Below are 27,755 nucleotides of genomic sequence, written 5' to 3' on the forward strand. Positions count from 1 at the left end.
CCCGGAGTTTATAGTGTGCACTTTACCGTGGTGTTCTTGTCCTTTCATGCAACAGAAATAAAATGAATGTCCAAATCCTCAAAGTTTTATCATTTTTCTCCTCCCTGCACAGAAACTGAAATCAGACAATTGTATCAGCTGCACAGAAAGAATTGCTTTTTACTTTCTATCCACCAATGATGCATGTTTGTAATGTAATTATGATAGAACTGTAATTGTAGTGTGGGAAATACATTTAGTATAATAGTATGATATTTTACTGCATTACATTAAGAATACCATATGTGTAAAGGCCTTTATAGTATAAATTATGTGCCCACCTGAAAACGTTTTATCTGCTGTTTGTTTTCTCCTAAATGTTTATGTTTGCAAATGTTGGTTTGCTATTTCACTGGGAAACAGAACACAGCGAGTGGGCAACCCCACTTTGACTGTGATATCACTGTAACAATAGAGACAAATGCACAGCAGAATTGTTGCAATAATCCTGGATTTTGTTGATTCGGTCAGTTCAAACTATCATAAAACTAATATTTGATGGTAATTATAACCTCTAAAGTATTTCAGTAGATAAAGAAAATGACTAGGTTCTTTAAAATGTATGCAGCTTGATGCAGTGGTGTAATTACTGCTGGCTCTCTGTGCAGGTGCTGGGTCGTTAGTGGAATTGGAAGCACCTGGGTCTGTTTCCCCAAAGGCACACGTGTGATAGAAGATTCTCTTAACCCTGCTGTGCCCCTCACAGAACCATGTGCCACCCTACTCTAGTCTGTGTAATTGCAGTTCAATAAAGTTACATTTACACAATAAATAAGCTTTAGTATTTTGCAACATCTGAACCATTTATGATGACTAGACTGTGACACCTGTCTGTTGATGGAGAATTTTTCTCTAAAGAAACGTACATCGCAAACGAGTTTTATAATGTTTAAAGTACTGAAGTCTTATAATGTAAAATTAAAATTTTGTGTATCGACTCCAAAAGTAAGGAAATTTGTGTTTAATCAATTATTTCTTTGTTGTAACAATGCTTCTGGGTGATACATCTTATACTGTTGGAAAAGCTGTTTATTGAAATGGTGTCACACCTGTAAGAAAAATGCATTTGTGGGTTGAGCAGCAGAGTTGGGTATGTGGGTTCTGCCCATGCAAAACTTGCCAAATGTTTGCGTTCTGGAAAACCAAGTTGCAGCATTATTAGGAGTGAGCACTAGTATCATCTTCAAATTGAAGGTCAAGTTCCATATAACAGGTGTCCTAGTGGAGCATATGAGAGAGTGGGCATCACATGAAGACTCCCAAAGAAGACAGACACCCTGTCAGCACTTAGGAACTGCAGGCAGTCTTCTACAGACAGATATGGCCTTTGGCTTTCTACCCAGACTAATCTGGAACAGACTGCAGACTGCCTATCTCCAGTCTAGGGCTGGGCTTCCAGGAGGCCTGCCATGCCTGCCCTTTGTCACGTCATATTGTAACACTTGTTTTTATTTGGTGTCGGCAGCATGTGCATTGGAACCTGAAGTGGAGGAACCTTATGTTTAGCGATTAATTCTGCGTATGACAGTTGGATGGTAAGCTTAGAGTGTGGAAAAGATGTGGAGAATGCTTTATGGTGACAGCTGCACTGGTTAACACTGACAGTATGATGGTGAGGAGCAGCATCTCACTCTCTGGAAAGACGAGGCTGGTCATCACCGGAGATTCCAAGACATGAGATACTGAAACCATTCTGGAATCAAACTTTATCCTCCAACATGACAGAAAACTTCTGCATCTTCTGCTAATAATCTCATAAAATTCTTGTTTTTGAAAATTTGCAGTAAAAACAAACAAACAAACAAAAGCGCAGATGAACTATCATGACAGATAACAAGGCTGAAATCTTTACAATCAAACTGTACATCTGTCCACTTCAACCGCTTTAGATCTCCAAGCACCAAACATCAATGATCTTAACACATAGTGAGGACTCCTCCTTCCAGTGGAGCCCTGTAGTCTGTTAGCATGGAAAAACTTCTTCACTGGTGCAGGATCGAGGTGTTGTAATGGTGATGGAGGCAATTCCCATTAAGTGGGGCAACACTCTCTGACTTCTTTCACACTCAAAAATCAGTGCAGAGGAACAGCCCTATAGAGCTACGCTTGAATTATTATGCTTTTCCTAAAAATTTCCATACAAACTAAACAATGATGTCGGAGTTCAGGCTGTTCTAAAAACTCTCGGCTTTTATGACACGTAAAGAGGCAACAGACTTATAGTCATGTTAGACACACTTACTGTTCAAAACTGTTCTGTTTGCTGATTTAAAATTAGAGACAATCAGCGTAAAAGGAAGGATGGCTTTAAAGGGAGAATAGCTAAAATGGGTTGCTCCAGACAATTGAGCGTTGCATCAAGTATAGTATAAGTATTTTAGGCTACAATTGTAAACCATGTAATACCGCTTGGTCTCACTCTTTCAAATAGATGCAAGTAAAACACAGCATCTACAATCACTTGTAGATGTATTTTTTTGTGAACAGTCCTTTCAATCATCCACTTATCCAATTCAAGTTGTCAAAGGGCGGTTTGCTAGTGTGTGGCACAGAGAGACAGACAACCATTCACATTCACCTTTGACCAATTTAGAAGCACCAATTAACCTACAGTATTCCCATGCATGGACTGTGGGAGAAGTACTTGGAGAGATCCTGTGCAGACATGCAAACTCCACACAGAAAGACTCCAGTCTCCAGTGGACCTTCTTGCTGTGAGCCGACAGTGATAGCCAGCACACTGCCTTAATTTAAGCTTAATAATTTAGTTATTAAAGTGGGCTTCAAACTATCTCAGTATGTTTAGCTTGTATTGGTGCAAGCTACCATCAAAGTCTTGTCATTCACGTCACAGTTTTCATAGTTTTCACTATTTTTCATAGCTAGTTTCTAAGTTTAGTTATTGTATCTTTTCTGCCTCAGTTTTTATGTTTGTTTTCGTCATCAGCCCTAATAAAGGTTTGCTCTTGGTTAAAGTCGTGTTGCGTCTTCTGCAGTGTCTGCTCTTGGGTCAGTTTAAAAAACCACACTGGCTACCCTGCAGTGACAACCTTTGACTTAAACTGAACTTGCACATCTTCTAGTTTTAACCTTTACTACAACCGATATTATAAAAGAACCCTATTTAACTAAGAAAAACAATCTACATTAAGCCTAAAAACATATTTAGGACTATATAAAATTACTATTTTACTACATGCGACTATTCTGCAGTGGAGTTTAAGTTTGCCTTTTAATTAGAATATTGCCATGTTTGTTGAAAATTAACTTATTTAGCTAATATTATTAAAATAGTTTGCTTTCAATGTTCTTTTTGTTCTTGTTACCAGCGAGCATTTTTATAGTAAAGCTCATATCTACTATCATCTACTTTGCACCTGCTTTGAAACACAACACAGCAAACAAACAAAGAGTTTGCATGTTCCCCCCTGTTTGTGTGGGTTCTCTCCGGGTACTCCAGCTTCCTCCCACAGTCCAAAGACATGCAGTTAGTGGGGTTAGGTTAATTGGAGACTCTAAATTACCCATATGTGTGAATATGAGTGCAAATGGTTGTCTGTCTGCGACAGACTGGCCACCTGTCCAGGGTGTACCCCGCCTCTCGCCCTAGGACAGCTGGGATAGGCTCCAGCGCCTCCGCCCCCTCCGCGACCCTGAAAAGGATAAGTGGAGGAGAATGGATGGATGGAATAAAACATATGGGAACCTAATATCTTTAAAATTGTAAATGCAAAATGAAAAGCAATGACCAATAGTCAGTTATAGCATAGAAAAAGACAAATTAAGATAACCATTCTTTATTTCAATATTCATAATCATCTAGTGTTTTGCCAAAGCCACAGGGACCCACAGGGAGATGGACAAAAGATCCACGGTTTTGCAGCTCTGTGTATGCATTTATTTTCTGCACTTACTGATGTGTTCACATACACGGCACGAGGTTTATTGTATTGCCCTTCTGCTGTCATTAAAAATGTTTTTTGCTCAAGCCTGTTTTTGTTCATATCTACCACTTTAACAGTAACAGTGCATCCTTTGGTTTTAAGCAACAAAATACACGCCATAAAACCGACTACCAACAAACTAAAAGGTCAAACTGCAGAACTGCATCGTCCTGCATCATCAGGATGCGGGCTTAGATTATTCAAGTTGCCATCACTGTTTTCTTTTTTGTTGTTCTGCTGCATCAAACCCCAGAGGAATATACCATGCTGTGTGATGATTCAGTTGTGAGGCAGTTGTATGAATTTTATTATTCACTGTATTTGTAGCTCTGATAATATAATAAAAACATCCACATGATGCCTCTCTATTGGTTTTGCATGAAAACAATATCAATCTCCACCAGTGAATATTCCACAGCTGAAATCAAATTTGTTTGCCTCTGTTGTGATGAATAGCACTTCATAAAGTGAACAAACCTTCCCATTATTCCTACTGCAGAGTGTGTATCAATGGCATTACACTGTATATTACTTATCTGGGGGAAATAAGCTAGCTGGGAGACATTATGCATGTGATAAATAATGTATTCAGTCAGAGGTACCATATTATGGTTAGCCATATGTGGCGCATACTGTATATGTGTTTATTAGAAAAAGAACGAGGGTGACTGAAAATGTATGCGTGTGTGTTTTGATACGGTTTACAAGTCTGATGTGCGTGTTTCAGCAGGTTATTGAAGCAGTGACTGAAACGCTGGGAGGAAAATGAATAAATGCAATATGTAAATAGCTGGAAACAGCTGATCTGCACGTGGTGTTAGAGGGCTGGGGCTGTGCAATAAGACAATATAAATCAAATTCTCCTCTTCACAATAAACGCAACCACACAGGTTCCATGGCGCAGTCTCTGACCCTTCTTTGACGCGTCCTTAGAGAAACAATAGTGACTGACGAAATGGTTCGAAGAGATGAAAAAATTGGAAGAGGTGAAGATCTAAAGGGATCATCCATGCAAACATATTCATCCTTGTAATGAGAATTTACTCTAGGATCCAATCAAAAAGCTGGAGGGAATCTGGCTTTCTGCCTATGGGAAATATAAAGCCAGTAAGTACATGATCCATTGAACCACTTAATTGTTAGGGTCCCACTACTACTACTAGTAAGGACAAATGGTATTAATACTTAAGAAAAACCATAAGACTCTAAGAGTTCATAAAGTAATAGTTTAACCTGTGAAGAAATATTTAATTTCCTTACAGCCAAAGTTGAAGATCACTAATATACCTCTAACTGTACAGACATGACATTGGTACAGTGCACTATTTGTGAGCTGTGTTGATAGATGCTGTTTATTGCCTTTGGGTACAGACTTTCCCCGTGTTCAAGTACAAGCTGCTGATTCCAGCTCCACGTGTATTCCACTTATGATTTTGGAATTAATCTTCTCATCTAATGTTTGACAGGAAAGCGAAAGCTAATTCATAAAAACTCTGAATTTAACTTTTTAAATCATTGTGATTAATGAGGTAATGTCTCAAAAATATGTATATGTTACATGATTATTACTTGGTGTCTTGTATTGTTGAGATACATGTAAATAACATGTAGGTGATTGATTAAGGCTGGCAGAAATTATTATTACCCATGTATGTTACATTTGATTTCCTATGACGGCAGGTGAAGCATAAGTCAGGTTAATGTTTAGGTTCATGCCACCTTTTAGTAAAGGATAACAATCTATGTCAACCTTTCTGTGTTGGTTTTAGTTTTCAGTTTTAAAATCCATCCATCTATTCATTCATTCATTCTCTTTTTCAAAGGAAAACACTGTAGATGCAGCAGTGACAGCTAATTAAATAAATGTGTGTTACATGGGAGACTGGGTTGAAATACAAGAGCATAAATGAATCAGTATGACTGAAAAAACACAAAAGTGATCTGAAAATATCATTCAAAACTGCACTATAAATACCATGCAATTACATGATTTAAAGCTTACAGAGCTTCTAAAAGGATCTGGCAATTTAATCAAAACATCAAGATTTCATAATGGATGGATGGATTATAATGATGTATAATTATGTATTTAAATGCCCACCTTGGCCTCTGTACAGAGCATACCTTTGGTGCATCCTCTGCAGCAGACTCAAGGAGATGTCTTCAGTTTACCCGCATGTGTTTGTGTGTGCGTGTATGTTTTATCTCTTCCCCCCCCCCCCCCCCCCCCCCCCCCTCATCTCAATAAAAGTTTTGGTTGTATCAGCACAAATTAGCATTGATGGTACCTAGCTAATCTCACACAGCTGCAGAATGGAGCATTAGGGAGAGGGTGCAGGGCCCCGGCCCATCTGTGGAGGGACCGACTCACGGTCCCCTGAAAGCAACATCACTTTGGCCTTGTCAGATGGTCCCTCCAGTGTGGCTTTGTTTACGTGTGTGTGTGTGTGTGTGTGTGTGTGTGTGTGTGTGTGTGTGTGTGTGTGTGTGTGTGTGTGTGTGTGTGTGTGTGTGAGAGAGAGAGAGAGAGAGAGAGAGAGAGCTAGAGAGAGAGAGAAGGAGTGTGTCGTTTGTTTGCTTGTGTCGCATTACCTTACAGAAAACCTTGGGTATGAAAATGCTAACTTGAATGCAGCGAGTTGCTGTATTGGTGGAAAACCAATTCTCTGAAGAGGCTTCCCCCTTTAGACCTACACAGCTGTGATCAAGGTGCTTTAAACAGCGATGACTAATTATTTCACTCTACATTTCACATGAATTATAGCTTTTCTGCTCATATGGGCTCTCTAGCATTGTCACCTTCCTCCTTCACCGGTCCCTCTACACTGAATATTGTTCTCCTCAGCACCCTCCCACTCCCATTCATCTGCACTAGCCTGCACACTTTCTTGCCAAGTGGCAGCCTGATGTCTGTGGAACAGTTTGAGGCCTGTCATCCGTCTCATTCTTCGGCGTGCCTGTCTCGGTCTCTTTCAGAGGCCTGTGCCCTGTCATGCTTCACATCAGCAGCTGTTATCGTTTTTTAGACCAGAGCAAAGAGTTAGAAAATGAAGAACGATCTTTCCATCCCAGTTCACATTACCGAATGGTTGTTTTACACGCTACACTTATTTGACACCTCTGATTAATAGTGTCGCGGAAAGCGCAGTGAAAACAGGGGAGGACGCGAAAAAAGCTGACGCGTTGCCATGGTGAGTGCAGCATTTCAGTCAATAACCCCAGTGACTGGCTTTTGGTCTTTGCAAATCTAATTCTTCTCCTTCCTACAACCACAATAATGACATTATGTTACGGCGCAGTAGCACTGTGCCAGGAAGCAGCCTTTCTACCTGTTCTGCTTCTATATTCCCAACAGAAGCCCTCTTAAAGCCGCCTGTCGGAGTGTCTGCCTGTCTGACCTCAGGTCGTGCAAAAGCCCCTGTAAGTGTGGCGCCAGTGGCTGGACAGTCCAGACGATACCAGCTGATACCCTGTCAGCAGTGACGGCTGTGTTACCAGCACAAAAGAACTGAGAGTGTTGTAACACTCAAGTGATTTAGCCATCTGTAAAGACGACACAGACATGAAAAACCATCTAATCTTTTATATTTACGTGTTTTTTTCCCTTTGGAAACCAGGTGGTGCTTGCCTTGTGGTGCTATAGATGTTAAAAGAAGTCTACAAGCAGTTATATTAGTAAGTAACAGTTAATAACAGTTACATCTAAGAAGTATTTCCACATCAGCTAACCAGAAATGCATGCATCTAGCTAACACCTAACAGCTGAGACAACATTAATGTTTACATACAGTCATGCTGTTCCTAGTGTGGAATATTTGTCTTGATTCTGCAAAATGATGTGTTTAAATGTGTGTTTCTGGGTTTTTCATGGGCTTTTTTTGCTTTTGTTTTCTTCAAGTACCTTACGGTGGCCCCGAGAGGCCAAATGGACTGCAACTTAAGAAAACAGCAGCAATAAGAAAAACGCTGCAAAAGCACACAAAACACAACAGAAATAGGAAAAAACTGATTTCCAAAAGCAAGGGAAGTGTTTTTGGGGGAAACAATAACATGACAGACCAGTGGCAGGAACCAAAACATGCTAGGTAAGTGTGTTTTAATCTCATGATTCATATAATACTGATGACAGATTTTTAGGCTAATAGTTAGGCTAACACACTTACCTCTCATCTTTTCTTTCCTCACAAAACCGATAGATCCTCCACTTCTTTTAAGTGTCTCCCAGCGCATATTTTGGTTTCTGCAACTGGTCTGTTGGGTTATTGTCTCCTCAGAAACACTTCCCTTGTGCTTTTGGAAATCTGTTTTTTCCTATTTCTGTTTTCTTTTTTCCTGTTTCGTTTCTGTTTTTCCTATTTCTGTTGTGTTTTGTGTGCTTTTGCAGCGTTTTTATTATTGCTGGTGTTTTCTTAAGTTGCAGTCCATTTGGCCTCTTGGGGCCACCGTAAGTACCACAAGGCAAAACTCAATTTGTTGCTGTTTATTATGGATTCATGAGAAAGTAGACCTTTGTTGCTTTTTAATAACATTTTTATATTGTTAAGCACTTTGTACAGCATCGGCTGTTTGAAATGTGCTGTATAAACAAATTTGACCTTGACCTTGACCTTGTATGGCTGATAGCTACAAAAAACAGGCACCTTACGCTCACATCTTTCCTGCAAAAATTTCTCGACGCTCATAAAAATGAAATTTTATTCACCTTTGCTCTCCGACTAACTTTCAACTGGAGTTTCCAATAAGTTTTGAAACTTTTTTTTATTGTTGCTCGATTAAGAAAATTGTGACTTTACAAAAAGACTTTTTAAAAACACATTTCAAACAAACAAAGCACACAAACAGTAAATGTTTATGTACTGACCAGTGTGAAAGCAAGAATGATGATTACATATGCTACGTGTGTGTTCTACAGCAGCGGTCTCCAACCTTTTTTGCGCCACGGACCGGTTTATGCCCGACAATATTTTCACGGGCCGGCCTTTAAGGTGTCGCGGATAAATACAACAAAATAAAACTAGCACCGGTACCGGAAAAAAGAAGATTTATTCATAACACACGTGAAAAACACCCAGGGACACTGAGTTAACGATAAAAATGATAACAAAATAACGCTAAAAACCGATAAAAACCCTGAAAACCATGCATTTCACACCTGAGCCTCAACTCTCGCGGCCCGGTACCAAACGACTCACGGACCGGTACCGGTCCATGGCCCGGGGGTTGGGGACCGCTGTTCTACAGGGACACATTTACCCAAATATCCTCATGTTCTTGCTTCATTGTAGCAATATGTTTTTTTAATGCAAAGATGCAGTATTTAGCTACCATTCAGCCCATAGTGAAGTGCAAACTTTGAGACGCTGTTGTTTTGACCCTCAGTCTCTGTAAAAATTGATAATCAATGCAACAGAGGAAACTAAAGATTCAAACAAAAATAAATATCCAAATAGATGAATAACATCACACTGGACCTAAAAGCATTGTCAGCAGACCTGTGCTCAGTATCCATGGTAGCTGGAAACAAAACTAACCAGAGACCATCCAGCTATGGGCCCAGACTAAGGTCTTAGTAGAGCTTCAAACATGGCACACAGATTGCACATCCATTCCTCTCCTCCATTCTTTCTCAGCCCTCCTCTCTCCACAGAGACCATTAAGTTAATGAGACCTGGGGTAGGGTTGGATGCAGCAGGATGAACCCCTTTCTCCTCCCCGCTACCATCCCCCCTCTACCTTTCTCTCTTTCTTTCATCATCTGTGTTTCTCTACTCCTATTCATGCCATCTCTCCTCCTTCCTTATCTTCCTCTCTTCCTGTCTGTAGTTTTATTAGTGGATGCCTGTTGTAGACACCAAACTTGTGCCACAGCAGCTCAGCTCTGCTTCTTCGGGCGACTCAGGGGACAGACATTTCATTTCCGCCCTCTTAACGAGCTGGTGGTGAGTGTGCGCTAGCATGTGTGTGTGTGTCTGCACAGGAGCCATGAGGAGAGCTGGCTGGTGGAGAGACGGGGGCCAGTCTTCATTGCTGTCCTCCTCCTCCTCCACCACACTCTCAGACAGAGATAATGGGGGAGCTGATAGCAGCCTTGGAGACTGCTGTGGCTCCAAGCACAGATATGGACCGATAACGCCTCCACCACCTCGCCTGCTGCTGCCGCTATGTATGTGTGTGTGTGTGTGTGTGTGTGCATTTAGATGCAAGTGTGTAAAGCTGAATCACATGTGCTAATACAAGTATATTTAAATGTGGGTGTGTCTTTGCATGAGTTTTTCCATCAAACTGCCTCTGTGTGTGCATTTGAGGTTGCGTGTGCGACTTTGCGTTCTGTGTGCTTGTGTTTGTGTTTGTGGGAGTTCTTTTTTGTGTGAACATGTGCAAGACTACACTGTGTGCTGCACCGGTTATGTATGTGTACAGTTTGTGTGTGTGCGTCCTACATCTGCTCCTCTAAAGCAAGTGTGTGCCACTCCCTCGATGTCTCTGCAGCCTCCTTCATCCCATCAGACATTCCTGCCTCTATTTTATGGGCACAAGAACAGCTGGCCACCCCAGTAGGGCATTTTCACAATAAGCCAATTGCAATATATGAGCCTGATGCCACACACTCGCTCATTCAGACACGTCTATGCAAAGGAAAGCACATACAGTATGCAGAGACACAGATATTCTCCTGGCTACTGCAGATGCAACTCCTGTTGTGTTGTTGTTTTGTTGCAGCACCATCAGGATCTAATAGCCAGAGTTGGATACTGTTGCAAATGTGTTACCATTGCTCTTTTGTCTTTTAGCGCTGCAGATATGAGGCTCTATTACGGCTCTGGCCTAACGCTTGGCAGAAGCTCCGGCGCTGATTTCCGCTCTGACGTTCAAATCATTTTGCCCACACGACTTTGATGAATGGCAAAAGGCGAATCTTTTCGTTGTACTTCACACTGTCTCCGTGTGCGACAATCACATCCTGACAGTTCGAATGAGAAAATGATTAATAAGGCTTATGATTAACATAATGAGTTATTATCCAGGACAGATAGAGAAATTATTTCATCAAGCCAGGCTATATTTATCTGGGTTCACCTATGCACCTGTTCTGCTCATTTCACAGCGTTTTTTTATTGCATCTGAGATTACAGTGTTTTTCCATTTGCAGCTCTGTGCTGATTAGTTTTGAAGAGTGGGTATAATTTGTTTCCTTTTCCACATGAAAATGTATATTTATGAGTGCCCATATTCAGCTGGAAATACATTTCACAGAACAATAATTTGCAACAATAGCTTCAGATAGTCTTTAGAGAGATGCAACACTGAAACTGATTTCCAAGGCTTGTATTTCCTTTTATTGTCTGGCAGTGTTCAATCACCGCACCTTGCACGACACGACAGACCACATTTATACAGAAAATATGCACTGCTTTCCAGAGGTTTCCTGCCTCCATGGAATAAAATATTGATTTTGTTGAAAAAAAAAAAGAAGAGTAGGAGAAATTGTGGACTTTGCTGACACATCCAAGATAGTGTCATCTCTCTCGCTTCTTTTTGTCTTTGTTTTTTCTGTATATGGAGGAACGACAACTAGAGAAGCTTTGTTTTTTACTAAGGCAGTAATGCTTATGACAATAAGGAAAGGGATCATCAAGAACTGGCGAGATATGGGTGTTTACCAAGAATATGGAATCTGATAAAATTGTTTGGCACATTTGGGGTAATGCTCAATCCATAGACCACTTTAGAGGAGATGGCCATGTCAATGCAGTTGCATGAAACAAGACTAGGATAACTTTTTGTTTTGTCTTCTTGTCCTACTGAACAGATGAACAGGAATTACGCACTACAAAACTGTAATGTGACTTTAATGCAGCTGTTCACACCAATCATGCAATTTCACTGGATGAGTTTGTAGCATTTATTTTTTGGAACCAAGCTCGAGTTTTCAGACCCAAATAAGCAGATCTGACCAATCAGACAGGCAACAAATGCGTTTGTAACTCAAGTTGTGCGCCGCTAGTCTAAATTTATTTGCCTGCCTCCTCAGGTGTGGTTCCAACTCTGTCAACGAGAGCTCCAACTGCCCCGCTGACATCTTGAAATGTGTATGAAACATTTTCTTTTCTTTTTTAGAAACGTCAGGGCCAGCTCGTCATCTCATGATGTCGACTTTACGATTTTCACAGCGCATTTTTTTGAGGATGAATTTTCTACAAAAACTCAAATCGTTTGATGTGTGTATATACATGAAGCTTATGCGTAAGTTCAATAAGGAAAATCTATCTCATCTCTATCTTGCTTCCAGGTGCTAAATCTAAGCTTTATCACTCCCATTTTCCCACGCTGTCAAGCTGTTTGTGGCATCACCAGTCTAGTCCAATCACCTTCTCCCGGCCTTCTCCAGGCCAATCAGCATTCATGCTGCATACTTTAAATCTCTCTCTGCATCTGTCACTCTCTTTTGCAGGCACCTTTGTGCAACCCACCTCCTCCCCATCTCCACCTCTCATCGCTCAAGCTCCATTCAAGTCACCTTCTTCTCCACCACCAGTGTCTAGACTCCAGGGTGTCCTGCTCTAATTCCTTTCACAGCTGGGGGTCTGTTCTGCTGTGACTGGCCATCACAGTTTAACCACCAAACACTTATCTGTATTCTGTTCATCAATAAATCATCTTCATTCTTTCTAACGATCTCTCCTTAATGAAATGTAATACTACAATTTCGTATCAAGAAAATTTGGAATTTCATGTCAGTTTTTGGTGTTGAACGACCTGAAGAAGAAAAAGAGTAACAAAAGATACTTTGTTTGAAACAGTGGACGCCACAAGCTTTCCATTTTGAAATTTCTCATTTTGTTTTGTTTTTGTCTCTGTCTAAATTATAATATATTTAGATTGTTGAAAACAACTGACTGACAGGCATGTTTTTTTCCAGTGTTTCTATTTATTTGTTGCCTCTGCCGAGGACAGAGATGGGGAGTAACGCGTAGTCCGATTACTTTTTTCAAGTAATGAGCAAGGGATTCCTATTTCAAAAAAAGTAATTCGATTACTGTTGCTTTCCTGTAAGCCCGGTGCATTACTGCGTTACTAAACTGTGATTTTGTTTGTGAGAGCGACTCATGACAATGACGTACGAGCGTGTGACAGACGTGTGTTGATCAACAATGGATAATATGGAGTTTGGGAGAGAGTACAACCATGCAGTGTTTAAAGCTTGGAAGTATTGACATTACCTTGAGTTTGATAATGTAAAAACTGACAAAAACATTAGCGTCCCCTGTACACTCTGCGTGGGAAGAAAAATTAAACTTCAAATCTGAGCAAGTAGCTAGCACGCTACCACGGGAATGTGAAACCTCCACCAACCCCACTCCAGGTGAAAATAGATTTAAGAGTGACAGGACTCTTAAATCTCTTGAATCTTTGATTTTATTTATTTATTGCTGTGTTTTACTTGCATCTATTTGAAAGAGTGAGTATAAACACAAATCATTCTTTTATTTCATATGCTGGAATATGCACAAAATAGGTTTAAATGTTAAACACATTTCTTTCTGTGAGAGACTGTTGCATATAATTTAATTTTTGCTTGATGCAATGTGCATAAAGTTAAAAGATTAAAAGTAATAAAACAATTTTTAAAAAGATATTTTTTCATTTGATTCAATTTTATATGCTGAAAGGTCTATTGCTTTATTACGTATTCAGATTGTGTATCATGTTTTTTAAAAGTAACTAAGTAATAAAGTAACAAATTATTTTTGAAAATAAGTAATAAGTAACAGGATTACTTTCTTGGAGAAGTAATCATTAATTACTAACTAATTGCTATTTTCAAGTAACTTGACCAACACTGGCTGAGGAGACTTTGTTTTTGGTAGCATTTGCATGGATGTATGTGTGTGTATCTCTTTCTATCCACAACACACAAAATCTCAAAAACTTTTGAATAATTTCTGATAGAATTGTCGAAGTTTACAGTGAGGTCATGTTAACCGTCCTTAAAAATTTGGCTAACATCCACCAAGGTCTTCAAGGTCAACGTAATGATTTATTGATTGAAAACTCAAAAAAGGCCTTATACAGTAGAAACTATGATTTTAAGTGTAGGACCATCACAATAGTAGGCAGGTGGTCATAAGGTTATAATGTTATACAGAGAATTATTCAAAATATGATGTTATGCTTGACCTCAGACCTCACGTCTACATTTCAAATCTGCATTTCTTTAAAGTTGACCCCCAAATATGTTTTATATTTAAAGAAGATATTGTCAAGTTAGTAAGAAATATACTGTAGTATAATATTATATAGAAAGCTCATGTTATTCATGTCCAGTTATGTACAAATCAGCACCTAGTAATCGTTTGTGTAATCAAAGTAAACCTCTGTCATTACTTCTCTTATCTGAATTTTACTGCAGTGCAAACTTCTTAAAGTACATTTAAAAAAGAACAAAGACAGGAAACTGAATGTATATGGAATATAATACTGTTCCCTTCAAAACTGAGAGTGAGCTGCTGTGGTGGAGGTTTGGACTCTTAACATGCTTCTTTTTTGTTTGTTTGTTTTTGGCAGTTTGTGATCCTTTAGACAGCCTCATCCAGTCAGTTCAGGGCCGACACTTCAGCAGCAGCACAACACTATTCAGGCTCAGCAACTGTCATGTAATTGCTTGTTGTTTCTATTTGAGGTACTCTTACAGGAATAAAATGCTAAATATTAGCATTTTCCTATTAGCTAATAAGCAAAGTGGTTGCATAGTTCTTTACTTTTAGGCAGGTTCAGGAATAATGAATGGAAGAGATATTTCTAGAGGAGACTGATGTTTTCCACCCAGAAACATACAAAACATCTTTTGAAGGCTAAACAGTGACTGTGATTCAAACACACACACATACACTCTCACTTTGCCTCTCCACTGTGCCTTCCCATCTCTCTCATATCTGATGCCAAGCGGTCACCAGAGAGCCGCCGTGTGTTTGTCTAATGGTAACCTGGTGCCCGACACACTGGACACTATGGAGAAATCTGATTAGCGACGCTGCCACACTCTGCAGCGCTTCCTTTCATGCAGTGTGTCTGCATGCGTTTATGTTTAAGCATTCAAGTACAAAGGTGAGACGCGCTGCTATAGAGTCCTGCCTTTTCTATTTCAATTTCTCTCTATGTTGATTTTTTACTGCAATTTCATTTCATTGGATGCTGTGTAAATTGATTCATTTATTGCTGTCTGCTATGACCAACAGGGTCACACGTTTTCGTTCTTGTAATCTATCAAATAAGTCAGCTCATTATGTGAATTACTGTATCGTCTTTCTTATTCCTGTAATTTCCTGTTTATTCCTTACAAATTAGTGTTGCTGCTGCCCTAAACATAAATGGCATCCCATCTTGCTTGCTGCCTTTAGACATTAATAAATCTCACTTTTTACCTGAAAATGACACATTATTAGTTAGAAAGATTTCAATACAAAAAGCGTCACTGATGAGACTGGCTGTCATCAAAACGGATAGACTATTTTCAACTTATTGAAAGAATGAGCTCATGTCAAGGCTGCCACGAGAGAAATAACAAGGCGTATTAAGAATGTAACATCTTGTGAGATTGTTGCTTTATTTTCTTTTCCCAGCGCTATAAAGCTTTAAATGAATCTGTTTCCAGGAGCAAAGCTGTAAACAAGCAACGAGGGCTGAAACATTTAAATGCCTCTCTTTTCTTTCTGCCTTCATCTCCCATAAACAAGCCTTTCTCTCTCTCTCTCTCCCTCCCTCGCGCTCACATTTTACTGTCTTGTCAATTACCATCCCAGTGGTTTTCCTCCTCAGTCTGACACATCCGTAGAGTGTGTGAGTGCTCATCAGAGCTGTTTAACCCTCGCAACGCCCCGAACTGGAAAACAGCCAGGGAACGTCACGGAGGCAACCAGTTGTCAGCAACTATCATCCCCCCCTCCACCCTCGAGCCCCCTCCCGTCAACCATGAGCACATCAGACAGGGAGCAGGCCTTGTTGATGAGAAGAAATTCACTAATTGTTTGATTATACAGATCTCCATGATAATGAATCGCTACTCCACGGTTCGGGAACATGGTGTGCAACCCGAATTACCACCCCAACACTCAAGCTGTGAAAGTTGATTACTCATTAGCGGGTGACTGAGTGGCACAAACAGCCCTTGCACCCCCTTTAAATTCCCCTCCTGTGTTTTTACTGTATGTACTTGTAATTGCTGTATAGTTCAGTGCAGCACAGGAGACTGGCCTAACCACAGCGTGGATTAAAATCCAGCTCAGACAGGTTGCAATTTTTATACCAGCTTTCTTACCACCTTCATGTAGGAAGAATTCTTTGTGATAATCTAATATTTTGCAAGTCAATCAAGTTACTGCAGAAAAAAAAAATATTATAAATATCGTATTTAGCAGGATTTCTCTTTACCTTTAAACCAGCACCATTTCTCCCAGGTAAAATACTTGGCATGTAAGTTTTTCCAAAAACCTTGCACAACCTGTCACAGTGCTTTAGTGGATTTATGCATGCGAATTCAAAAAGCTACAGTTGATATTCATTGTCAATGAGGCCTGGCTTACAGCTCCGAGCACCCCACTGAGCTCGACAGACTCTAAAATCACTCCTGTAGCGTTTCTCGCTACAGGGGAAAGGTGAGAAAGGCTCAAATTCATAGAAATACCGTATGAAGAAGTGTGAGCAACAGTGAGGAGCAATCGTGACAAAAACAGGGATAGCATAATAATAATAACAATAATAATACATTTTATTTGAAAGCGCCTTTCAGAACACTCAAGGACACTGTACACAGTAGAATAATAAAAGCAACATAAAAGCAAGCAGTTTGCACAATCATAAAAGCATAAGACATAAAACAAATTAAAAATAGGGGAGTGGAGAGTTTATGTGGGATGAGCTATTTTGAACAAGTGAGTTTTGAGTTGGGACTTAAAGAGAGAGAAGGAAGAGATATTTCTTAAATCAGGATATAGTTTATTCCAGAGTCGAGGAGCAGAGCAGCTGAAAGCCCTGCTCCCCGTGGTGGCAAGATGGGGGGAGGGGACAGAGAGAGAAAGGGAAGAAGAAGATCTAAGACACCGAGATGGGGGCGATGATCTGAACCAGATCAGAGAGATATGGAGGAGAGAGATGATGAATAGCCTTAAATGTGTACAAGAGTATTTTGAAATTGATGCGATATTTGACCGGGAGCCAATGAAGCTGCTGCAGGACAGTAGTGATGTGGTGGACAGAAGGGGTCCTGGTGATGATACGGGCAGCAGAGTTCTGGACGCGTTGGAGCTTGTGGGTGGATTTTTGAGTAAGACCAAAAAGAAGTGAATTACAATAATCAATCCGGGAAGTAACAAGGCTATGGACAAGAATGGCAGTGGCATGTGGGGTGAGAAAAGGACGGAGACGATTAATGTTGCGCAATTGAAAATATGCAGACCGAGTGACATTATTAATGTTTGAATTGAAAGATAGAGTACTGTCGAGGATGACACCCAAGCTTTTCACAGAGGAAGAAACGAAGACCGGCGAGTTATTGATAGTAACAGAGAAACCTCCAAGAGGAGCTCGGATTTATTACTATTGAGTTTGAGAAAATTAGAAGAGAACCATGAATTTAGTTCAGCTAAGCAGAGGGTAAGGGAGGATGGGGGAAGAGCAGAATCAGGTTTAGTGGACAGATAAAGCTGGGTGTCATCGGCATAACAGTGAAACTGGATATTGTATTTACAGAAAATGTGTCCAAGCGGAAGAAGGTAGATAATGAAAAGAAGGGGCCCCAGGACAGATCTCTGGGGCACGCCAGTGGTCAGAGGAAAGGGCTGAGAAGTAAAGGATTTGAGTTGAATAAACTGAGTGCAACCAGACAGGTATGATTTAAACCAGGCTAGTGGAGTATGGGAGAGACCGATGGAGGCTAGCCTACTGAAAAGAATAGAGCAGCGCTCAGATCGAGGAGCATACAGTACAAATGCTTATTAAGAACCTAGGCGTCATCACTGTGGTGTTAGAACAAGTACCTGAGTTTATCAAAAAGCATTTGGGTTGTAAACAAGAAACAAAGTATTAACCTCCTAGGACCTGGTGTCCACATATGTGGACATCCCATTTTGGGTTATTTAGACCAAAATACTCAATTTTGCTCTACATGGGCCTGATATCCACTCACGAGGACATTATACTGCTACTGTTCTATCGAAATTTTAAAGGAATATTCTCACATGTGGCTCTTATTTTTCTTAAAAACAAAAATAAGGTAAAAAAAATCTGGTAATTCTTTGTTTTTACATTCATCGGGCCCCCATCAGCCCAAATATCAAAGAGAAATTAAAAATGCATGTCGTGGAAGAGTTCGGGTAGGAGGTTAAACAGAAAATGAGTAAGTCAAGTAAATCCGCGTTGGAGTCAAGATACGTTTACCACTCAAACTTTGCAAATATGTGAGACCAGATCCTGTCAGCTACTTTGTCTCACTATAGCTGAACAGTCTGTCTTATGTTTCTTCATACAGTCACAGAAGGACTCCATGGTGTTGTGAGGATTATTCTTGTAGCAGAAGTTAGTTTCTTTGTACTTACATGCGGATTGGGGTGCCCAAAAACAGGCATTTGAAAGCCAAAATGAACTGCTTCCCTTTTCACTATTTTGAAGGTGTGAGCCGCCGTATGCAGTGTTCCTGCTGAGGATTCAGAATATCACCTCTTCAGCAGGGAAGGAACCCAACTGTGTGCAGTATTGTATTTTTCCATTATCATTATTTTTTATATTTATTAAGCTGTATGTAGTTATATAAAATCTATTTTCAAAGATTTTTAGCTTTTATTAGTTTTAGTGTTAGAGGTTGTGGTTAGTTGTTAGGTTAGATGATCACAGGATGATCACAAGTTCAGAATATTGCATCATAAACATTATAAACGCAACTCTTTGACAACATATGTCCAACACTATCTTAAAAGAGTTAAGATAGTGTTGGACATATGGGGCAGCATGCTCAACTTCTACAGCTGGGAACAGAGGTCATTGGTACCCGAGGGATGACTCAAAGGGTTCTCATCCGCCACTGGTCTCTCGACATCCTTCTACCCAAGCCACCTGCGTGCTCCAACTGAACTGATTTGATTAGGCAGTACAGCGCAGGGCTGCTTCCACCCTGGTTAGTGGCCATTTGTCTCTGGCTGGAAACTAGAAAACATGGTAACCTCAGTGCCAAGAGCTCAGCAGAATTCATACCAGCCTTGAGATTGAACTGGGCTCCAATCTAAAGCACAGAAGGAAGCTTGGGCAGAGCGACAAAGTGAGCAGTTTTAGAGAAGCGGTCAATAATAGTTAGAATGACTGTTTTACCTCCTGAGAGAGACAAGCCAGTGATGAAGTCAAGGGCGATGTGTGACCAGGGACGCCCAGGTGTAGTCTGGGTCCTTGGTAAACCTGCAAGACAAGAACTGGAGGACTTGTTCTCAGTGCAGGCAGGAACATACGTACATTTTTGTCCCCAGTTTGTACCTTAGCCCAAACTGAGGTGGGCACATTGAGACAGCCTAGGAATCAGTTCCAGGACCGGAACCTTGAATTGCTGACTCTATTTCCCACGAGAGGGATCCGACCACACAAGACAGTGGTAGGATGGTGGAGTCGTGGGTGTAAGGTCAAGATGGATGTTGAAGGCCTTCTTCCTCTTGCCCCCTCCCTAATCCTTAACAAGTGATAGGCTTTGCAAAGATACAGTTCACTGAAGATAGTTGTTCTCTGTAACAACTCAAACACAAAAGACAACAGAGGCAGAGGATATTTATTTTCCACAGTAACTTTGTTTAAACCACAAAGGTCAGTGCATGGTCTTAGTGTTGTATCCTTTTTCTCCACAAAAAAACACCTAGGCTTAAACAGGCTTAAACAAACTGTATAATCTAATAGTGGGGAGAGGTGTGGCAGGCTGACACTCATGGCACACTCATTACGTCTGTGAGGTGGTAGCGACGTTGTAAGATCTTTACAGGAAACCTGTCATGATACACAGCGGGAATGGAGGAAAGGTCAGGCGGATCTGGAGGTGCAGTCTGGAGCGATCTGGAGGTCTGGAGGTGGAGTGGAGACTCCAGGGAGAGAATGAGTGAGACAGCCTCTTGTGTGTGATGTTAGAGAGTGTATTTTATCAAGGACAGTGAGTTGCAAAACGTTCTAGAGGTTCAAGCGGAATTTCTAAAGATTGAGCCAAAGAATGATCAATAAAACTCTGTTCAGCCCCTGAATCAATTAATGCTGAGAGTGAACGAGAGGAGGTGTTTACAGCTAGCTTAGCAGGGATCATGAGGAGCAGTAGGGGGGGATTACTTTTTCCTCACCTGTCAGTACCCCTACCATTACTGACAAGTGACATCTCTTGTCGAAACAGGGCACGAATCAATAAAATGGCCCCCACGGCTGCAGTGTAGGCATTCACTTGCTGCCAGCCTCCTTCTGTGGCGAGGCGTGTGAGACCAATTTGCATGGGTTGAATTCTGTTTCGTCAGTTCCGCTCTCTTTGCTTCCAGGTCACGGCTGGAGGAGAAGGTAACAGAGCCAGAAGCATGCTGGGAAACTGAGTTGAATAGTGTTCATGGACATGATCGTCTATTCTAATAAACATGGCAATGAGTGAATCCAGCGAAGCAGGTAACTCTTAAGCACCTAATCCCTGTTTTAATTTGTCATTTCAACTGTGCAGAAAGTCTCCCACACTGCTTCTTCCCCCAGTATTGAAAAATATATTGAAAAGTCAGGCGCACTCCACTTACCTTGCTTTAACATGAACAAGCAATGAGATGCATTGATTCTGTCTCAGATACATTACAAAACCTAAAGATGAACTCTTCAAGAGAGAGATTAGGGTCAGCCTTGAGCACAGACTGAGCCCATTAAAGAGCCCTATCACAGAGAAATTCCACACAAAAGGCTATTTTGAGCAGTCTGAGTCATATGTCTTTGCTGCTGTCTGAGAACTGTGTGAGCCACACTTGCCTAATTCACCATTCACCTCAGTGGTAGGGAGAGGTCATTCCTGAAGTGAATGGTGGTGGCCCGCGGAAGTGACAAAGATGGCAGGGTAGGACAGGGTAGCACTGTCCTGTGATTATTTTCATGTTGGTTACTGCAACTTCTGTGCACATGTCCCTTTCACACTTTGGAGAGGCAAAGCATGAAATGGGCATCGGGTTGGCTGCTGAAGAAATATCATACGAAACTTTAGAGTCATCTACTCCCCCCCAAACATAACTAAGGTCATCAATGAAGCACCACAGGCTTCTACATCCTCCATGACTGCATCTGCAGACGTCTGTACTGAGGCACCAGAGCCCTCCAAATCATGCACGGAAAGATTTAGTTTTGGGGATGCATAGAAAATCGTGTTTAGGGCTACCAAAGTCCTAGGGCAGGCCCTGCATGTTTAATTTCTTCATTGCAATAATCTGATATTTCTTGCTTTATAGGAGGCAGTCTAACTGGATCTGATCTAGCTAGACCTACTAAAGAATGAATCAGACATGTTCCTGGTGTTACTGCTAAGAATCCAAAAGTCTTAAGTGCCTAAATCTTTTGCAGTTCTTTGTTGTTAAGATATGAATTTTATGAACCCAGCCAACGAAAGGCCAATCAGAGACCCAATTTCCTCTTGATTATCTGAATATATTAGCTGGATAAAATGCATCTTAACACCAGTAATAACAGTACAGTATATATCTGAAAATGAGCAGCAACTTTTCATGTCGTAATTTCATTTTACCTTTGATCAAATATTGGTGACAAGTCCAGGTCCGCAGTTAGATCAGCTCTGGAATCAGGAGGCCACGGTTATCTTATTCACAGCAGTCACAGTCTGAAAAGTCCTTTTTATAAAATGTGTAAATGAGTTGGGTTTGTGTTGGGATTTACATGTTTCTATTCAAACAGTTGCTGAATATCTAAACCAACGTTCAATAAATAACCTTATAATTGTCATACGTCACCTGTCAGTAGCTGTTGATTTCATTGACTAATTTTACATTTTTCAGTTATGCAGTTCACATTTAGGTTTGTCAGGGCTCCTGGGTCGTTGACCCAGTGATTTCAGTTTGTTCATGTTCAGTTTAGTTCGCCACATTAATGTTCTCACTTCCTGTTTTTTCCCGTGTCAGCTTGTCTCTTGTGTCATTAGTCAGATTATGTTCAGCCCTGTACTCACCTGTTTCCAATCATTGTCATCATTCAGCCTGTGTATTTAAGTTCCTCGGTTTCACCAGTTCATTGATGTTGATGTTGTGTACGCTGTCCGTGTTTCCAATCCAGCCAGCCAGTTCAGTCATTTCAGTTCAGTCAGCCCTCCGTTGCATGTCCTGTTTCATCCGCTCATCATAATAAACCGCCAGGCTTCACCTACCTGCGAGTCCTGCGTTTGGGTTCCTTCTTCCTCACCTCCACACAAAACCTGACAAGGTTACTTAAATACTTAGAAAAGTTACCAGCACGAGAAATCTCTCTGTAGTCCACCATATGACAGTGTACAAATTTTTCTGTTATTCCCGGCAGTGGCTGTTCTACCTTATAAAAATACTCTATTTAAAGATATTCCAGCATTAGTAGTTTGTTTCGACCGAGGGGCAAGTAATCATTAATATTGTTCCATCCATCCGCTTATCCTTTTCAGGGTCGCGGGGGGCGCTGGAGCCTATCCCAGCTGTCATAGGGCGAGAGGCAGGGTACACTCTGGACAGGTCGCCAGTCTGTCGCAGGGCCAACACACAGGGACAGACAACCATTCGCACTCACATTCATTCACACATTCACACCTAGTGACAATTTGGATTATCCAATTAACCTATCCCCACAAGCTGCATGTCTTTGGACGGTGGGAGGAAGCCGGAGTACTCGGAGAGAACCCACGCAAACACGGGGAGAACATGCAAACTCCACACAGAAAGACCCCGGCCTGATGGTGGAATTGAACTCAGGACCTTCTTGCTGTGCGGCAACAGTGCTAACCACTGTGCCACCGTGCTGCCATTAATATTGTTACTATTGTTAATATTGGTTAAGATTTATATCAATATTGATTAACGTTAAGACCTTGTTTTTTGAGGCTAGCAGATGTTAATGTTAATATTAAACTATAAGGACACGTACTACTATCTTATTGTTCAATTTTTTTGTCTCTTGTTTTTGTTTGGGGTTTTTTGTTGTTTTTTTGGTTTTTGTTTTTTTGTTTTGTTTTGTTTTTTTGTTTTTTTGTAGGGGTTTTGTATTTTTGTATAGGTCAATTCAATTTCTCTGTAACATATTCATTTTTACATTATTTGGAAAGAGTGGGGGGTATTCAGGTACTCATTCCATTTATGGTTTTTGTTGTATGTTATAAAAAAAAAGAAAAAGGAAAAGATTATTACTTCTATATGTACCTATGTGTTTTATGACAGTTTGGTATTGAAAAATAAAAGAAAGAATAAGAAATGCACCTGCCTCACAAAAGGGATGTAATACAGCATTCCCAGTTCTCTCTTCCCTGTACAGTATCTGCTCCAATAGGTTCCTTCTTTGCCATACTCATGCCATACTTCAAACTTAAATAATAATTCCCACATTTATGGCAATGCTTTTGCAAGATCTTTTATTATTTTGCTCTATATTGTCTACATTGCATCTTATTTTTTGTTGCTGTAAGTACATTTTCTTGCCATCATCTGAGCTCAGTGAGCCCTTTAGGAGAAACACCTGTGCAGTCTCATGCAATCGATGCAACATTTTTGCCATAAATACTGGCACAGGTTCAGCTTTTGATAATACTGCTAGTAAGATGATCATCTCATGTTTGCTACTAAAGTTGTAGTTGCAGGCAGTGGTGTACATTTAATGGTGTACAGGAATCTATGTGGTGGACAAATTTTTCATTATTAATGATTTTTTAAATATGTGTCATAGCCAGTGTTAGGGAGTAACGGAATACATGTACCGCCGTTACGTATTTAAAATACAAAATATGAGTAACGGTATTCCGTTACAGTTACTGTTTAAAAAGGTGGTATTTAGAATACAGTTACTTTGTTGAAATAAATGGATTACACGGCGGTACTTTCCTGTTTCACATAGTCGCGGGTCAGGACTGTTTGGGTTTTGTTTGACAGCTACGTTCTGTTGTTCCAGGCGGCAGCGTTACGGTTGCCATGGTTACAGGGTGACGCTCTCTCGCTGCGTGTTTCCTGGGTGAGAGAGCACCTTTTTGTTGTTGTTGTTGTTGTTGTGCAAAGCTAATAGGCAGAATGCTACAGGTATAGCTCTCAAGAATGTAGCATCATAGGCAGTGTAGTCCGTGCTGCAGGGAGAATGGACTGCCATACCCGTTATGTGTCTGTGAGCGAGGGAGGGAGAAAAAGGAAAAGTACGAGTTGTCATCGAGCAGAAACGGGAGCTGGAAGCATGTAAATATAATAATAACCACTGCAGCCACAAAGAGTGCCTGACGAGCCCAGTTGTAAGTAAGCTATTAAGACTCGACTGTACGCTGTGTTCGTGTTTTCCTCCGAAACAATACATTCCGTTGGAGCAGCCTTTCAACGCCTCTCTCTGTCTCTGGCTAACAAAGTTGACCCAGACAACAAAGTAAAGCTATTTTTCGGCTACGAGCCCGACAGGAACCCACCATATTAGCCAGAGGTCCCTTTCGGAGCCGCGGACCGTCAGTAACAGTAATAAATCACATTCACGTAGTTGTAAACAGCATATATTAAGTAATCCAAAGTATTCAGAATACGTTACTCTCATTGAGTAACGTAACGGAATACGTTACAGAATACATTTTGGGGCATGTATTCTGTAATCTGTATTGGAATACATTTTAAAAGTAACCTTCCCAACACTGGTCATAGCACGCATATTTCTCACTTTTTTATGCTCAAGCTGGCACTTCTCACCATATATGTCTCTGCTTATGAAAGATTCATCCAGTATATTTCAGATCCTGAGTTACTGATTCACAGATTATCAGCCATAGTACTCAATGACATGCATCAGTGCAACAATACGGCTCTGTGATTGATGATGCCCATTTTTGAGTAAAAGCCAGCCAGCAGCGAGGTTGTTGCCAAGGTAAGCAGATAACGACTGTCTTTGCCCCGAGAGTCTGTGTGCACAGGAAGGCTGACCAGCTGCTAACTGTACGCAGCGGCACGTTCAGATTTGTTCCCAGACTCAAGCACGTCTTGGAGAAGTGATTGCTGCACGAATGCATCAGTTCCAGCCTCACATTAGACTGCTCTGTGGATCTAGTTCAATTTGCTTTGTTGTGTTTGTGTTTAATTTTTTACATTTTAGTTTTATGTACCTGTATGTTTTGTGTGCCTTTATCATCATTACATTTTACATTTCAGATCTCAGATGTAAACAGTCCACTTACTTATAATGCTGAGTGGAGGGTGGACTGGACAGCTGGACAACAGGAGCAGTGTGTGTGTGTGTGTGTGTGTGTGCGTGTGTGTGTGTGTGTGTGTGTGTGTGTGTGTGTGTGTGTGTGTGAGCAAAAAGGAGAATAACTATGTAAGCAACTGCATGTACATTAAAACCAGGAGTGGCGGCTGAGCATTTTGTGTGCATATATGTTTGTGAGTACATGTGTGCATGTGTAGGAGAGTGTGTTCTTTTGTGTGGGTGGGTGGGTGTGTATGTGTATGTGTGTGTGTGTGTGACTCCCGCAACAAGACAAAAGTTAATGAGGTTTGAAGGCTGCTGTGGCAGCGACGGCCTCGTCTTTGTCTCCGTCCTCTGCCTCTCTGCTTCCTGCCCAGGCCTTTATTAAAAGGATAATGCAGCAAGGGTCTTTAAGTGTGCAGCTGCAGAGAGAAAGACAAGGGCAAAAGAGGGGTAAAGCAAGGTACAGAAGAGAGTGCGGGGGAGAGAGAGAGAAATAGAGAGAGAGTTTGGTGAGCGAAAAGGAGAGTCAAATCATGAAAGGGGGAGAAGATAAAGATACAAAAGCTTAAAGAGAAAGAAACACACTCCGCAGATGAAGGATAAAGCCAAAAGAGAAAGTGAAACAGGAGGAATCCGGGAGACATTAGAGAGGAGTGGATAGAAAATAAGAGACCCAAAATGAGAGATGCAGAGATAAGGACAAGGAGTGAGAGCGATAGGAGAGATTTAGTGCAGCAACTACCGTAGCGGGTTATCTGCAAGCGCAAGGAAAACGCATCGACGGAGAAACAATAGATTCAAACATTTCAAACAAAGCACGCGTCAGGACAGTGTTTGTTCTGATATTAACCAGTGAACCACTTATGGCTCTAGGTGCACAAAAGCTCTGCCAGTGAAGACAACCAAAATCATGATGTTTAAATGAAAACGTTATGCTCTTCTGATAAGATGAGGCTGCAGAGATCCCACATGTGCACCCAGCAGTCAAATCCCTGTTGAGTCAGTTACCCTAACCTTGGCTGGCTTATGGTGGTGGCCAAGGACAGCACAAATGTATTGTCCTTCTGCTAGCTGTTTCCTCAGCTTCAGTCTTTCTGTTAAGATAAACAAGTCACCTCCCAGCTCTACAACTACACTCTCCAAACACAGCAATAAGCCCATTCCCTAAAATCTCTCACCCTTCTGTATTTCTGAAACACACCTTAATGACAAACCTGTTACTTTCGGGCCGAGGGGCCTGACACAGCTCAGCAGACAGTAACCCACTTCCTCCCCTGTGGATCAATCAGTCCGCCCCAACCGCCAAACATTTTTGTTATACCCTGCTTTGTGCCATCCAATTAGTAACCTGTTAATTGGAGCAGGTGCAGATGTCTGAATCCAGGGGCGTTGTTATTTATTAAAGGATCTCCGCAGACCTCCTGCTGGATGAAATTAGCCCTCCTTTCGGCCAGTGGCAGGTCTCAGGTGTGGGTGTTGTGGCCGACATGTGTGCCTGTTAGTGTTGTGAGTACACTGTAATTAGTCTGTGGCTGAAATAAGTCTGTCTCTGTGTCTGCTTGGCCTCTCCCACCAGCTGCCTCTATCCTTTCCCCCCAGCTTTGTTTTCACCTTTCCTCTCGTTCTGTCTGCTCACTGGATTTTTCTCTTATCTTCATCATATATTGATTGATCTGTATTTATTATTTTTTTATGCTCAGGTTGGAGCAGGTGGAGATGATTTTATGTTAAATTACACCCAGTTTATAAGTGTGGGACAAAAAAAAGGCTTGCAAACTAGATGAAACATGTGATGTCTGCATTGCGAGTGATTTCAGAGAGACGTTATTCTTTGTAAAGATATATGCAGTGAAAGTAGAAGGTGTAGTCTATGTGATTATGTGCATACTCTCTCTCTTTATCTTATCAAAATTATACGCTTGCCTAGCTGTAAGGGCATGTTGATTGTTTTGTGCCATATGGTATTCATTTTGTTTTACTACTAATGCATTATGGATAATGGATTCTAAAACAATAATCATGTGATTATTCTGCTCTTGTGAGCTGAACACTAGTACATATTATTTTAAATTATGTAATAGTGCCATAAAACAGCTTTGAAGCATATGTGAAAACACTATGGTGGTAATTAAAGCGCTAATTTGAAACTGGGGGTGCATCTTTTTCTTTTTTTTGAATTTTGGAACTGAAAAGTTAGATGTCTGCACAGTTAATGTGAAATTGCAGCTGTCTTGAAGATTTTCATTTAAATAGATGCCTGTCATCTGTCCCTGAATGAGATAAGACAGCGGAGACGGAGCCTATGATTGAGCCGCTCATTTATAGCTAATGCAAATAAAACATTTC

At 40.9% G+C, this 27,755-nt stretch overlaps 1 long non-coding RNA gene across 1 annotated transcript; it reads left to right on the top strand.

Annotated features, from left to right (window-relative positions):
• Positions 1–16,611: 16,611 nt before the first annotated feature.
• Positions 16,612–23,000, top strand: LOC145431741 (uncharacterized). The gene is made up of 2 exons (XR_013912023.1): positions 16,612–20,648; positions 22,657–23,000. It is a non-coding gene; the product is annotated as an uncharacterized LOC145431741 (long non-coding RNA).
• Positions 23,001–27,755: the final 4,755 nt, after the last annotated feature.

Source organism: Astatotilapia calliptera, chromosome 11 (assembly GCF_964374335.1).
Source record: "Astatotilapia calliptera chromosome 11, fAstCal68.1, whole genome shotgun sequence".
Lineage (NCBI taxonomy): Eukaryota > Metazoa > Chordata > Actinopteri > Cichliformes > Cichlidae > Astatotilapia > Astatotilapia calliptera.